This window comes from Podarcis bocagei (genome assembly GCF_964188305.1).
Source record: "Podarcis bocagei genome assembly, chromosome: 9".
Taxonomy (NCBI): Eukaryota; Metazoa; Chordata; class Lepidosauria; order Squamata; family Lacertidae; genus Podarcis; species Podarcis bocagei.
The window spans coordinates 76,221,270-76,237,174 of NC_138134.1; positions in this window are offsets into that span (position 1 = coordinate 76,221,270).

Below are 15,905 nucleotides of genomic sequence, written 5' to 3' on the forward strand. Positions count from 1 at the left end.
AGGACGTCCCTGTTTTCTAAGGCCAGCCTTGATGGTGGGGCAGTTATACAAGCACCCCATGATGAAGGACATCGCTTGTCAGGTCCAGGACAAAGCCAGGCATCCAGTCGGCCGGCCCGTCCTCCGGACGTTCCCTCCATTTAATGGCTGCCGTCGCCGCCTAATGCGAGCGGCTGTTTGCTTTTCCCCTTCTGGGTACGGCGTGTCATCCCTTTTATTTGTTAATGATGGAGGACATTAGTCCAGGCAGTGAGAGGATTTGTGAGGCAAACTGTTGTTATGTTTTACGGCTTCCACAGAAGCGCCGTGACCTCTATTACTTCTTTGTTTTATGGCAGCCAGCACGAAAAAAAGAAAGAAAGAAAAGATCCTCTTTAGATTTATGTGCCGTGTTAAGGGAAAGTGCTTTGTTCATTAGGTTGTGAGTCCGTGTCTGTGTGTGTCGCTGAATCATATGGTTGTATCTTCCTGTGTTTACACCACGCAAAATTCCCAAAGTTTGCCACCTCTGGTCTATCCGAATGCTGAGAATAAGCCCAAACCAACACACCACGCTCAACCTTATGCATTCCCCCACACACACGTTGATTTACTTACTTGTTTGTTTGTTTATAAAAGCCAGCAGTAGATTTTACCAATTATTTTCATTGATTTTCCAAATTACAATGCAATTCTCCACAAATTATTACAAATCAGTACCAAATTACAGTGGACGCTCGGGTTGTGAACGTGATCCGTGTGGGATGCACGTTCGCAACCCGCAGCGTCCGCAACCCGCAGTGGTGCGTCTGCGCACGCACGGGTTGCGATTCGGCGCTTCTGCACATGCGCAAAGTGCGATTTAGCGCTTCTGTGCATGCGTGACCGCCAAAACCTGGAAGCAACCCGTTCCGGTACTTCCGGGTTTGGGCGGACCACAACCCGAAAAAATGCAACCTGAAGCGTCTATAACCCCAGGCATGACTGTAATACAATTTTAATTAAATGACTTCCCATTTGCCATTGCTGACGCGACCTTAGATTCTAATACTACAATTAAAAAGCCAGCAGTAGAGGCTGTGATCTTCAATAGTCAGCTGGAACCACTTGCATTGGAAGGAAGGATCTGAAGGAAGGATCTCTTAACCCTTTTATCCCTGGCCCTTTCCCCACTCAAAATCTCTCCACTCCCACTGCCCACATCACCCAGGAGAAAATAGACTGCTACCATCATTTTAGATTAGATTTTATATATGTATATAGTTTTGATCCTACCAATGTTTAATTCTTTTCAAACGATTGTTTTTTCTATGGTTTTAGCGGTTCTTATTTTTATCTGTAAGCTGCCTTGAGTTCCACCAGGGAAAAAGGTGGGGTATAAATAAATAAGTTAATAACAATACCAACAACAATAAGTTCCCTGCTCTATAGGACAAAAATAAGCTGGGTGTGTGCATGCAAAATTCCTCCACGAAGCTCAAAGGGTCACCCATGGTTCACTCCTTCCTCATTTAATCCCCATAACAACCCTTTGAGGTAGGTTAGGCTGAGAGTGAGCGAAAGGCCCAAGTGCCTCAGCGAGGATTTGAACCCAGGTCTCCTAGGCCCTTTCTGCCCCTCTAATCACCACACCACACTGGCTCTCAGTTTATGACTCGATTCATCCGGTCTTAAATCCAGTTTGCAACATTTTCACATCAGTTTGTGATTTTCTTTCAAAAATGAAAATTCACCAGTGTTTTAATGTGAGCTTCTCCCGACGAATTCGTGTTTGCATGCTGTTTCCACCAACACACACGCTTTTGCCAAGCGATTTCCTCTAATGAAATACGTTATTGTACATTACAGTCACTAATACATGTATTTTTATGGACACTTCAGCCCATGCATTTAAGTACTCGCTCCTAGGCTGGCGCTGCAAAATTCGGGGTAGCGCACATTCGTAAAGGATTTTGGGCTGTGCATCGTTCGGAAGGCACAAATGAGCTTGAATTTAAATATGAACTGTACTGAATTGCTCCCCCATTCCTAGTAACAGAGCATGGCGCTCCTGCTGCGGAAAATCTGCCTTGAGAGAGAACCTGTCTGAATCCCTTGCAACAAGTGTGTAATAAGCCTTTGTTTATTTACTGAAAATAATAATAGGAAAGCCATCGGGCAAACTTGGGCCTGTCCCAATCACCTCACCGTCGCCATCACCTATGCCACTGAGATGGTGGAGACTGAGTCTATAGCTTGAGTGCATGTGTGCTGGTGTAAAGGACTTTTTAATGTTTTAATAACAAATATTACAAGATATCTTTCCTCATGCCCGTTGCCTGCTGAGCCATCATGCTGAGAGACCATATTTATGGCACTGTAAAGCACAATGAAGGCGGCAGTGCCGGGAATACTAATCGCCTAAAGTTTATTACGCCAAGCCTGAATGCTTCATTTTAATTGCATGGAAACATTTAATTTGTTAGATGGCGTGTCATGTAGCTTTCCTCAGGCACCAGTAACTTATAGCCACACTGGGGCAATCTACCAGACTAGGAGAGGTTATAAAATGAAATGGATATTTTTTGGCATCCTTTTTTCTTTTTTTTTTACTTGACTCTGTTTTTCTTTCTTTGCATATGTGTGTGTGTGTGTGTGTGATTGCAAGACCTTCTGCTTTCTTGGGGTTATGAGACATCTCCTAGTAATGATAAGAGGTTAAGCAAATCAGCATCTTCAGCTCCAAGCTTATTCAGTATAAAGGCTTCCTTGCTAAGCAAAAAATGCTAATGCATTTCTAGGCTTCAAAAACAGGAGTATAGTGTCCAGATCAAGGGAAGGAATAGTGGTGTGCGATTCTGCCTTGGGAGCACCCTACCCCGAGTCCAGTTTTGGGTACCATAGTTTAAGAAGGATGCTGACAAGCTGGAAGGTGTGCGGAGAATGGTGACCAAAATGACCGAGCGTTATGAGGAATAGTTAAGAGAGCCGGGAATGTTTAGTTCCAGAGGGGAGGCCCCAAACCAATAGCTTCAAGTTGCAAGAAAGGAGATTCCAACTAAACATTAGGAATAACTTACTGAAGGTCATCTTTTTTGGTCATCACTCGTAGCCGAGTAAGATTGTCTTCCATAAATGTGGTTTTAACAGTGAGTCCTTAAGTGACTGTGGAGGCCAATTCTGGATCCAGACGTTCTTCCACAGTGGGGACATATGTTTCCGGTCAGGAGTTGATCACGGTGAGGGTTTGCCAATCGTGCCTTCCTCTTAGCACATTTCTCCCGTTCATCCTGAGCTCAAGCATCTTGAAAGCCCATGACACCTTTGGTAAAGGCTGTTCTCCAACTGGAGTGCTTGCAGGCCAGTGTTTCCCAGTTGTTGGTGTTTATACTACATTTTTAAAGATTTGCCTCGAGAGAGTCTTTAAACCTCTTTTGTTGACCACCAGCATTTTGCTTTCCTTTTTTAAGTTCAGAATAGAGCAGTTGCTTTGGAAGATGATAAACATGCATCTGAGCAGTATGACCAGTCCAATGAAGTTGATGCTGAAGAATCATTGCTTCGACACTGGTGATCTTTGCCTCTTCCAGTACACTGGCATTAGTTCGCCTATCTTCCGAAGTGATGTGTAACTTATTTCAGAAGAGAGCATTGATGGAATCTTTCAAGAAGTTGGAGCTTTACTGATGGCAAGAGCTATTTGACTGTGGAAGGGACTGGAAGTGATGGACACTCCTTCACTGGAGCTTTCTGGGCAGAAGTTGGAAGGCCATCTGCCAGGGATTCTTTAGCTGTGATTTGTGCATTGCAGGGGGTTGGACTAGATGGCCCTTGGTCCCTGCTAACTTTACAATTCTATGGTAAGAACTTTGGAGCAGCTTTGATGCACATCTTTGATGTATCACTGTGCATCAAAGCTTATCTTCTGGTTCATGAGGCTCCCTTTTTCTTATAGGAGCATTGAAAGCTACCTTATGCTACATCAGAACATGTTTCCATCCAGCTCAGTATTGTCTACACCAGGGGTCAGCAAACTTACCACCCCTTGGGCCAGTGTCTCCAGTGCCGATCGCGCAGCAGGCCAGAGGGCGGGGGAGCGCGTGCCCATACGTGTGCTCACACACTATTTCCAGCGCACTTCCGCATCAGAGGCTTTGCTGACTTCTGAAGGTTGTAAGCAAAGCCTGAAGCACTTGCAATTGAAGCTGCAACATGCTAAAGAATGTGTTCAGAAAGGACTCGTAACGGTGTCCTACATGCCAGGTAATGAATTCCTGCTGATTTATTGTCCAAGGTTGTTCCAAGGGATCAACACTGTACCCATGTACAGAAACTGGGTTTGTACTGAGATTGTACATGACACACTGCCCAGCGGTGTTCACAGAAAGGGGGAGGATGTTGGTTTCTGTGTGTTGCCACTGTGCAGTGCTTTGGAGTCACAAGACTCTGTTTACATTCCAGAGATTTCATACTGTTGGAAGTCTCACGGAAGACAGGAGATGGATGTGATGTTACTGGTTTCCTGTTCCTTTGTTGTTCAGTTGCTCTCTGCTTTCACAGAGAGAGGATGTATTTTCTTTTCTGTTTGGGTAGTTAGGAGTAAAACACTCTTTAGCCATGTAGCTCATATTTCTCATCCTTCCCTCTGCTGGATACTCTGCGTAATGGGGGAACGTGCTTGGAGCCTTAGCAGAGGCTCAGGTCATTAATCATCGTTGGAGGATCTCGATCGAACGCAAGTCCAACACACCGAAAATAGCTTGTGCGTATGCGCACGGGCCTCCTCCGACCCGGATGTGCACTGGAAATAATGCTTGCGTATGTGCACGATGCTTGTGCATGCACACAAGCTATTTCAGGTGCTCCTCTGACCCGGAAGTGGGCAGCCACACAGCACAGCACTGGTAAGACTGGGCAGCGGGCAGTGGGGGCCGCTGGATAAACAAGTCCCTCTGGCCTTATCCGGCCCACGGGCCTTAGTTTGGGGACCCCTGGTCTACTCTCTACACTGACTGGAAGTAGCTCTCCAAGGTTTCAGGCAGGAGTCCTTTACTTCTCTACCTGGAGGTGCCAGGTAAAGCCCAGACAGGTTATAAGTCCTGATACATCGGGGAGCTGTCCAGCACTTTCAGCAATGTTAGCATAAAACCAGAGGGGCAAGCGCTTAAGCAGCAGAGGAGGCATTCTGGAGGCTGTTAGAGTAAGGGACAGGCCCACGGAGCTGTTGCACCAGCAGCTTCTGCAGATCTGGGCTTGAATGTGCCCTGATAAGTAAGTAAAACTGAACCAAGGACCACAGACTCAGGAACGAATGAAACAGTTTATTGACACACAATGTTCAACTCAAGAACAGACGAGGATTAATATTGTTGGTCTACAATACAGGGACAGTAAAAACATCCACTCAAACAGCCCAGGAGGGAATAGTAGAGAGATGAGGAAATAATAGCTAAAGAATGCTATAATAAGGGCATTGACGGAGCAATTATGACAAGCAATTTGAATATGAATCCTAAGCCTTCATCTCCCTGGGAAAGAAAGAAAGAAACCCTCTCCTTTAAAGCATCACATAGCATCCTAAAATCCTTGTAAAATAGTCTAGCATTCTCAAATAAAGAGCGTAGCTAGCCAGCCAGTTGCATCTGGCTGAAAGATCCTTTCGTCTTTAGAACAGAAAGGGAGGTGGAAAGTGGAAGAGGAGAAAGGAAAATAAAAAAAGGAAGGAGAGCAGAGAAAAGTGAAAGTGTCAGAGAGGAAGGGACTTTGAACATCTGGACATCTCCTTCCAAATTGCTCAGTCCTAGGAACAGATCTTTGCCTCCTTTGCATTGAGATGGCCATTGAGGACACTTCCACCTTTCCTACGTGCAGAGAATCTTTCCAGGGGAAAGTGCCACTGACACCCACGCTATCTGCCGTCACCCTCCACACACCGTTACTTTGACACATTTCATATCAGCATCTTCTTCGAAATGTTATGATTCCACCATCTGTTCTGACACCTGCTGACGATCCCTTCGGCCTCTTATCAGGTATGCCGTTTCCCCCCTTATCACCAATGCGGGTGCCAAGGCCTTGTGCTGGCTGACGCTTTGCTCCGGCAAAAGGTCCAAGCGGCCTGCGCAGAGCGGGTCACATCCACTGCTGTCATCCATTTAAGCCTGTCATGTGGACACCAGGAAGCAGGGAGGACACAGAGCTCTCTCCTCTAGGCTGAGTATTCCTCGCATTTTAACCCCAAACTAAACAGGGTTGGCTGGTGGAAATAAGAGGATGGGGTGGGTGAATCTGTCCTTTTTGGTTTCTCTCCTTTACTCATTATTCCAGTCTTAAGTCCAGTTCCACACATTTCCACATCCATTTCCATTTCTTTTTTTAAAAAGAAAGTCCTCATGAAAATTCATTGGCATTTTAGTGCAAATTTCTCCCAATATACAAAATTTAGCATGCAGTTTTGTGTAACGTACAATGCCCCTTTTTGAAAAGCAAATCCCTTCAATTACCATGCATTTTTATATGTCATTTGTATGAATATATGCACACCTTACCCCAGTACAATCGTACCTTGGTTCTCGAACGGAATCAGTCACAAAAGTCTGTTCGACTTCTGAAAACATTCAGAAACCAAGGCGCGGCTTCCGATTGGCTGCAGGAGCTTGTTAAGGGCACTAGGAATTGTAGCTCTGTGAGGGGTAAACCATAATTCCAAGGATTCTTTGGGTGAAATGATGTGCATTAAGAGCATGGCTGATTGACATTGGCTGATTGACACCTGATGCCTGTACATTGTTCAGCCTGGACACTGAGCTCCAGCTGCTGAGGGCCTTCTGGTGGTTCCCTCCCTGCAAGAAATGAGGTTACAGGGAACCAGGCCTTCTCGGTGGTAGTGCCCACCCTGTGGAACGCCCTCCCATCAGATGTCAAAGAAATAAACAACTATCTGACTTCTAGATGACATCTGAAGGCAGCCCTGTTTAGGGAAGCTTTTAATTTTTGATGTTTTCTCACGTTTTTAATATTCTGTTGGGAGCCGTGCAGAGTGACTGGGGAAACTCAGCCAGATGGGTGGGGTATAAATCATAAATTGTTGTTGTTGTTGTTGTTGTTGTTGTTGTTGTTGTTGTTAAGGGAGGGGGGATTATTGGTTTGTTACTGCTTTTATATTAACTATGAATCTTGTGGTTTGTATATTGTAGTTTTGTGTGGCGAACTGCCCTGAGATTCGTGGATGAAGAGCGATAGACAAATTTAGTAAATAATAATAATAATAATAATAATAATAATAATAATAATAATAATAATAATAATAATAATAATAATGCTGTGCATGTGCCCTTAATCCAGCCATGCACATTTCACAAGTGATCTGGCAAATGTTCCATTTTGCCCTCAGGTAGTTGTATCCATGTTCCAGAACACTGATGCGAGAAACTGATCCAAGAACTGGGACCGCATAAGCAGATGCAACATCGGCAGCAGACGGGAGCTGGTAAATATCTTCCCGGAGCAGAGATTTGCTCGACGAGCAGAGATATGCCGGCAAGTGTGCTGTCTGCCAAGGCAGCTGAAGGAAGCCTTGAGTGACTCAGAGCAGGATCGCAGCACAAACAAAGTCTACCTTGGGGCTCTTGCAATCGTCTTTGTTTGCAAAATGTCACAGCCAAGGTTGCCATGCGGCCGGACCCCTTTCAGCCCATCAACATGCAGCAGAGGCTCTTTGACAGAAGGCTGGTGGGAGGTTTCCGTCTGGCTGGAAGTGGGGATGGAGGAGGAGGAGGAGCGATACAGCGCTTTGGACACGTTTTCCTCAATTGGAAAGGCGGGGAAAGAGCTCTCAGGGAACGCAGCAAGGAGATGTTGCAGGCTGCACCAGCATGGTTCAAGGAGATGAATGCACAATGCCGGATATTCTGGGAATCCTACGAAGATGGAGAAAGCATTTCTGGGTCTCTGGCTACTCCTCTGTGAACACGGAGGAGCTGTGATGCTTAGAACTGCATTGCTTCCGGGAAAGGTTCCCTGCGTGTGTGCAATCACACACATGCTGAAAGATGGTGAATCATTCGCAGATTTGTTTGCAGTTCTTAGGAATTCAGCAAGGATTATTGGCGGTTCTCACACCCAACATTAAAAATATCTATTTGTGCTTTTTCTCTCAGTGTTTGCTCCCATGAAGCCTAGCTGTCCACATGAATCCTGATACTCACTCAACAAAGGGCTAAGCTTCTGCAAGGGGTCAGATAGACGCCTTGCAAAAAGCACAAAATGATTTGTTTTGTTTTACATTCACTGTGAACATATATATATATATTGGTGCCACGGTGGGGGAGCTTGATGATGGTTGGGAAGTAAAAGCTGCCACCTTGTCCTTCACCTGCTCTCACCCACTCACCCCAAGAGCCCAGATGTTTACCTCTGGCAAGGCAGGGCGGGAAAACGGTTTCATATTTTTCCAGGCAGTTATGCTACACATGTGCAGGCCAGCGTAAGCAGCGCTACACACTCTGTGCTGAAGCAAAAATTGAAATTCTGCTCCCAGGCAGGGTTCCAGAAGCACCTCTGGAGGGAATTCCAAAACCGAGGCGCTGCCACAGCAAATGCCCTGCTATGTACTGAGCTGAATCCTAGAACAATAGGATCCAGAAAGCAGCAGTCTGATTGGTCCGCAGGAGCCACCCAATCCAGCTCCAGGTGGAAGTGAATCAGTGACCTGATTGGCCTGCAGGAGCAGCCCGGAATTAGCCAATCACGCAGGGCCCATTGTGTAAATAATGTATATATGGCTAGATGTTTTGGGGAAAGTTTCATTCATTGTTACTAAGAGCTGAATAAAGAGCATGAAATTCACACTCGACTCTGAGTATATTTCATGCCCTCTCCCGGGTTGCCACCATTCTGAATTTCTGAGGGCAAGGGGGAAGAAGGAGACTCTTGGTCTCCCAGACATTTGGGGACTAAGCCATTTAAAAGCTGCTGACAGTCTGTGTAGACAATACTGAGCTGTGAGTTCTGCCATTTCTGAGTGCTCCAGTAGCCTGAGTACCCATTCCACCTTTATTGGGATTTCTGGTGTTTTTCATTTTTGTCCTAAAACAAGGAACAGAATGGAGACCCTTTTCGGTATATATGAGAACACAACACAGTCAAATAAAATTTCAAACAGGTTTTGACTTATGAGCAATGGGAAGAAAATAGGAAAGATTGTAATATAGGATTTAGGAAAATAGATAAGGTTAAAATATTGGACGGGCAGCAGGGAAGAGAATGAGACCAGCATGGGCAGCTGTCTACCAGCTCCATCTGGTACGCAGGCTGAGACCCTCCCTGCCCACAGACTGTCTCACCAGAGTAGTGCATGCTCTGGTTATCTCCTGCTTGGACTACTGTGATGTGCTGTACGTGGGGCTACCTTTGAAGGTGACTTGGAAACTGCAACTAATCCAGAATGCGGCAGCTAGACTGGTGGCTGGGAGCGGCCGCCGAGACCACATAACACCGGTCTTGAAAGACCTACATTGGCTCCCAGTACGTTTCCGAGCACAATTCAAAGTGTTGGTGCTGACCTTGAAAGCCCTAAACGGCCTTGGCCCAGTATACCAGTCTTCAAACAAAAACATCTTGGAGGTCCCAGGCCACAGAGAGGTTAGGCTGGCCACAACTAAAGCCAGGGCTTTTTCGGCTGTGGCTCCAATCTGGTGGAACGCTCAGTCCCAAGAGACTAGGGCCCTGTGGGACTTGACATCTTTCCGCAGGGCCTGCAAGACAGAGCTGTTCCACCAGGCCTTTGGTCAGGGCACAGCCTGACTCCCTCCTTTGGCAATCTTCACAGAACTTTAGCCTAATGGTTGCCATCAATTTGAGTTGAATTAATTTTATAATGAAATGATTTTAGAATGTTGTACTATTTTATTGTTGTTAGCCGCCCTGAGCCCGGCTTCAGCTGGGGAGGGCGGGATATAAATAAAATTTATTATTATTATTATTACCTGAAGGAGCAGCTCCACCCCCAACCTTTAGCCCGGACACTGAGGTCCAGCTCTGAGGGCCTTCTGGCAGTTCCCTCACTGCAAGAAGTGAGGTTACAGGGAACCAGGCAGAGGGCCTTCTTGGTGGTGGCGCCTGCCCTATGGAATGCCCTCCCATCAGATGTCAAGGAAATAAATAACTATCTAACTTTTAGAAGACATCTGAAGGCAGCCCTGTTTAGGGAAGTTTTTAATGTCTGATGTTTTATTGTATTTTAAATATTTTGTTGGGAGCTGCCCAGAGCGGCTGGGGAAACCCAGCCAGATGGGCGGAGTATAAATAATAAATTCTTATTCTTATTCTTATTCTTATTCTTATTCTTATTCTTATTCTTGATGTAAGGATGAGAAGTCGCCAAGATAAATAGATTTTGATGTAAATTGTATGTTGTGTGATCTGAATGTAAATCAATGTAAAATAATAAACATGCTTAAAAAAACCCCTGAGTTAGATAGACCAAGGCTTTAACTCAGTAGAAGGCATCTTTCTATGTTCGTTTGTGGAGCTTAACCCAGGATATCTCCCTCCCCCTTTGGTGAGTTCGGTCCTTTCTGTCCGACTGTGAGAAGGCAGAATTGCCCAGTGCTTGTCTCTTTAAGAGCCCGGAGCTACAATTTTATCCTGAAAGTATTCAGCCCAGGTACATTTGCAGGGATACCTGGGCCTTTGGTGTGTGAGAGTTAAATTGAGACACACACAGAGAGAAGGAGATCTCCACGTGAGGTGCATTTCAGGCAAATATTTGGCAGATCATCTCGTTTCCCTAAACGTACAGTGCAGTCTAATCACAAGCAAAATTGCTATGAATTAACATTTAAATGTCAAAAGGCAGCATACCAAAGGCGTTCTCTCCAGAACAGGGTGCCTTGCTAAGCTGGTTTCTGTTATTCTCATCTTGTTTTGTTAAATGATTTCTGCAGAAGGGTAATGGAGATTCATTCCCCTACCCCACCTCCCTCTCCTGTCGCTGCATGAGCCAGGCATCATCCTGCAAACAGAGACAGGCCCCCTGAGGGTCTGTTTTTGCCCATCTGGGCAGCAGAGCGCAAGGGTGCGCCTCACCCTCATTTGATTATAGACTCATTGCATTTAATTAAACCACTTACAGACTGCTCCCCCCAAGTAGCGTATCATGGGGGGGGGCACAGGAGTTGTTGTTCCGGGTTCAAAATTGTTAGGAGTGCAAAATTTCAACACTCAGTGCTGCCTCAATACAGCTGTGCACTTCCGTTGCTGTGGTCCGTTGAAAAGGTCTTCTCCATGCGAACCAGGAAGTGACCTCTCCAGACAATGGAATGACTCTTCTTTTCTTATCTCTGTGGCTGCAATCTCCTAGGCGACATGTGTCCTGATAGACAGTTGAATGTGCATGCATACTCTGTCCATTTCCCTCCCATCGCCAATCTGTGTGGCCCCGGGCACTGGCAACCCATGCTATACCACTGCACCCCCCTATAAATCTCAAAAAATAAACTACTTGTTTTAGAGTTGGAAGAGATCTTCCAGGCCACCTAGCTTGACCCCCCCCCCACTCAGTGCAGAAATCTTTCCACTACAGCAGCTTTGACAGGTAGCATCCTAGCAGCCTCTGCAGATATTGTTGTTTAGTCATGTCTGACTCTTTGTGACCCCATGGACCAGAGCACGCCAGGCACTCCTGTCTTCCACTGCCTCTCACAGTTTGGTCAAACTCATGTTAGCAGCTTTGACACTGTCCAACCATCTTGTCCTCTGTCATCCCCTTCTCCTTGTCTTTCCCAACATCAGGGTCTTTTCCAGGGAGTCTTCTCTTCTCCTGAGGTGGCCAAAGTCTTGGAGCCTTAGCTTCAGGATCTGTCCTTCCAGTGAGCACTCAGGGCTGATTTCCTTCAGAATGGAGAGGTTTGATCTTCTTGCAGTCCATGGGACTCTCAAGAGTCTCCTCCAGCACCAGAATTCAAAAGCCTCAATTCTTCGGCGATCAGCCTTCTTTATAGCCATCAAGACTAGTAGTCATTGATAGGCTCCATAAACTTACCTGGCAGGGGAGACACCTTGATCATAAACAACAACAACAATTTATTTATACCCTGTCCATCTGGCTGGGTTTCCCCAGCCACTCTGGGCAGCTCCCAACAGAATTAAAAACATGATAACACATCAAACATTTAAAACCTTCCTAAACAGGACTGCCTTTAGGTGACTTCTAAAAGACACCCTGCGGGACGCGGGTGGCGCTGTGGGTTAAACCACAGAGCCTAGGGCTTGCCGATCAGAAGGTCGGCGGTTCGAATCCCCGCAACGGGGTGAGCTCCTGTTGTTCGGTCCCTGCTCCTGCCAACCTAGCAATTTGAAAGCACGTCAAAGTGCAAGTAGATAAATAGGTACCGCTCCGGTGGGAAGGTAAACAATGTTTACATGCGCTGCTCTGGTTTGCCAGAAGTGGCTTAGTCATGCTGGCCACATGACCCAGAAGCTGTACGCCGGCTTCCTCGGCCAATAAAGCGAGATGTGCACCGCAACCCCAGAGTCGGCCATGACTGAACCTAATGGTCAGGGGTCCCCTTTACCCCTTTACCTTAAAAGTCAGATAGGTGTTTATTTCCTTGACATCTGATGGGAGGGCATTCCACAGGGCAGGCACCACCACCGAGAAGGCCCTCTGCCTGGTTCCCTGCAATCTCACTTCTCACAGTGAGGGAGCCGCCAGAAGGCCCTCAGCGCTGGACCTCAGTGTCCGGGCTGAACGATGGGTGCGGAGACGCTCCTTCAGGTCTACTCCATGAATTTGTCTGCTCCTCTTCTAAGCCATCTAGGTTGTTGGGTATCACTGGCCACTGTGGGAGGGAGTTCCGTAGTTTAACTATGTGTTGTGTTAAGAAGTTCCTTCTTTTATCTGTCCTGAATCTTCGAATATTCAGCTTCATTGGAGGTTCATGAATTATCATGTGTTTCTCAAACAGTCAGACTTTATTCAGTAATACATTACAGGACAGAGTCTAGAGAGTCTGCAAGAGCTTTGCATTAGGCTATACACTATATAGACAAAATACATGCCATCTTGGCTCTTCCATACTCTCAACCATCTTCTCTCATCCCATTGCCCCACCATCTCTCATTCAACCAAAGTCCTTGGAAACACTCAACCTAATTTTCCATCTCTGTGCGCAGAGCCCTCCTTATTGATTTTCACTTTAACATTCAGCTGTGAGGCTCCTCCTTAACTGGTTCCTACCACCTTTGTGGTCAGGCTGTATTCTTGCATATATGACGCTGGCCTCACTGAAAATGCACCTAACATTATCAGCTCCAAAGTTAAATTTCAAGTGCTTTCACCATGCTGAAATATCATGATTGGCTGGGCAGGCAGAGATACCACTATTGTCTAAATTCCACAGATCACCATTCATCTAATATGGAAATCAAAAACTGAACTTAGATCTCTTGGGAGCAAATTTGCTTCAGCTCTCGCCCCTGCCCATTATCAGGGAAAGGGAGGTGGAGAACATAGTCAAAGAGACAATGTTGAGGACTAGAAACTTAAAAAGGCTGTAGAGGACGACTGAGGAAAGTGAACCTTCCATATTTTCATTTGGAAACCTTTCCTTTGATTACTGCCCTTTTCCTTTGATAGACGGCATAGGTAACGAGGGTCCCCCTTTCTCTGTTACAGGACGTAAAATTCCTCTACAGACTCCACCTGGCTTGCTTGATCTAAAGAGGCAATTCAGCTGGAGCTGAAAGCTCTTTCCTGAATCAGTGACTCACAATGTCCTATAAAACACACACTAAAATGTCATAATGACCTATTGCTATTATTCCTTCCCTAAATTTTACTGGGGGGGGGGGAGTGAGGGGTCTGGAGAAGCTGCTTTGAAGGACTTGTCCTGCAGATCTTTGTTTACTCTCATACATTATGGGAAGCGGCATGGGAGCTGTTTGACCGTGGCTTCACCTCGGCACTGCCACATCATTTGAAAGATCCAGAATTATGTGTCCAAGACAGGGGGACAAGGGAGGTTCTGATTTTGCAGAGCCTCTCCATCCCATCATTTGTCATGGGCTCAGAGCGAGGATGGACAGGAGCCTCAGAGGCACAGAAGTCGAAGCTGACAGGCTACAGACAGTTGTCAATCATCTCATTTCTACACGTCTCCTTTTTAGTTGCCTTCAGTTTGTCATATTTGATCTATTGAGGTTAAGAGGATATTTTGCTTAGCTGCTGCCTGTGTTTTACATCGTGGGATCCCCTTTGTATTTCTGCAGCCGATTTTTGCATGCAGCATTTATTTTGATGCTAAAGAGGATGATCTGTTGAACTGTTATTTGCATTTTTACAAAATGTGGAATTTTTATTTTTTTTATTTGGCATATGTCTTATATTTAGGATCCTTAAACTGCTTAGAGATTTGCTAAAACAGAAGGCATATATTGATTTCCCAAATACTAATACTAGTGCTGCTAATGACAACAATATAAGCAGACTGGAGTCAGGGTTATGTGAATCTTTGTATATTTCTGTAACAGGCCCATGGGTATAATTAAACACACACATGCCGTACTTCCAAATGGACTGCAAGCTATTTATATCTAACCACGCTAGGCTGTTATGCAGTGATATCATCTGTCACTCAAGCAGCATCTTTCTGAGAACACCTGCAAAAGAAACTACCTGTCTGGAGAAGCCCCCGGTACTCGAGAGCATTTGAATCTCAACTTTCCTAAGTGCCTCTGGCCCTGGTTCAAAAAGCTGGTTGGCTGGCTATTATTTCCTGCTTATCCCTTTAGGGTGCAAAAAAGGGGGGCTGGTCCTTTCCCAGAAACTACTCCCATTTATTATAAAGAGGCAGAGATAACACAGAGAGTTTTAGATACATTCCCCATTCACAATTTTGTTTGTTTGTTTAGTCATTTAGTCGTGTCCGACTCTTCGTGACCCCCTGGACCAGAGCACGCCAGGCACTCCTGTCTTCCACTGCCTTCCGCAGTTTGGTCAAACTCATGCTGGTAGCTTCGAGAACACTGTCCAACCATCTCGTCCTCCGTCGTCCCCTTCTCCTTGTGCCCTCCATCTTTCCCAACATCAGGGTCTTTTCCAGGGAGTCTTCTCTTCTCATGAGGTGGCCAAAGTCTTGGAGCCTCAGCTTCAGGATCTGTCCTTCCAGTGAGCACTCAGGGCTGATTTCCTGAAGAATGGAGTGGTTTGATCTTCTTGAAGTCCATGGGACTCTCAAGAGTCTCCTCCAGCACCATAATTCAAAAGCATCAATTCTTCGGCGATCAGCCTTCTTTATGGTCCAGCTCTCACTTCCATACATCACTACTGGGAAAACCATAGCTTTAACTATACGGACCTTTGTTGACAAAGTGATTCACAATTTATGTGGAGTCAATATAACTGGGACTTGCCTTTCTCTGTCATCACATGAGATGCCAGCCTCAGTTTCTGTAGACTGGTAAATTGGGGGGGGGGGGGGACAGAGGAAGCTGCACTCTTGACAGCCAAGGAATTGAAAGCAAATTCAATTGGTCCGTAATGCAAGATCATCTTGGCAGCTGGAGAATGTCTAATAGGTGGCTGAAAGCAGACTCAGGGCAGGTGGCGGCTGAGTGTGTGTTTGTCTTGGCCTTTGGGAAATGTGGGATGTGAAACACAAGAGCAGTCAAGTACAACATTCCTAGAGTGAACATGTTTACACATGGGGAGGAATGTTTGTCCAGCCAGCAGGTAAACTTCCTGTTTCCTTCTGGGCTGGGACAGACTTCCTCTGCATGTGACTAGAGATGGGCGTGGCCTCACCTGTGCAGGTAACAACAAAAGCACAGGGCAGGGCAGTCATCTCTCTCTCTCTATGACTACTTTAATCAAAGAAGCAACATCTGCTTAGCCAAAGATGCCCTCTTGGCCTCCAGCCAAGAGAGGACAAAGGGACTGTCTTCTT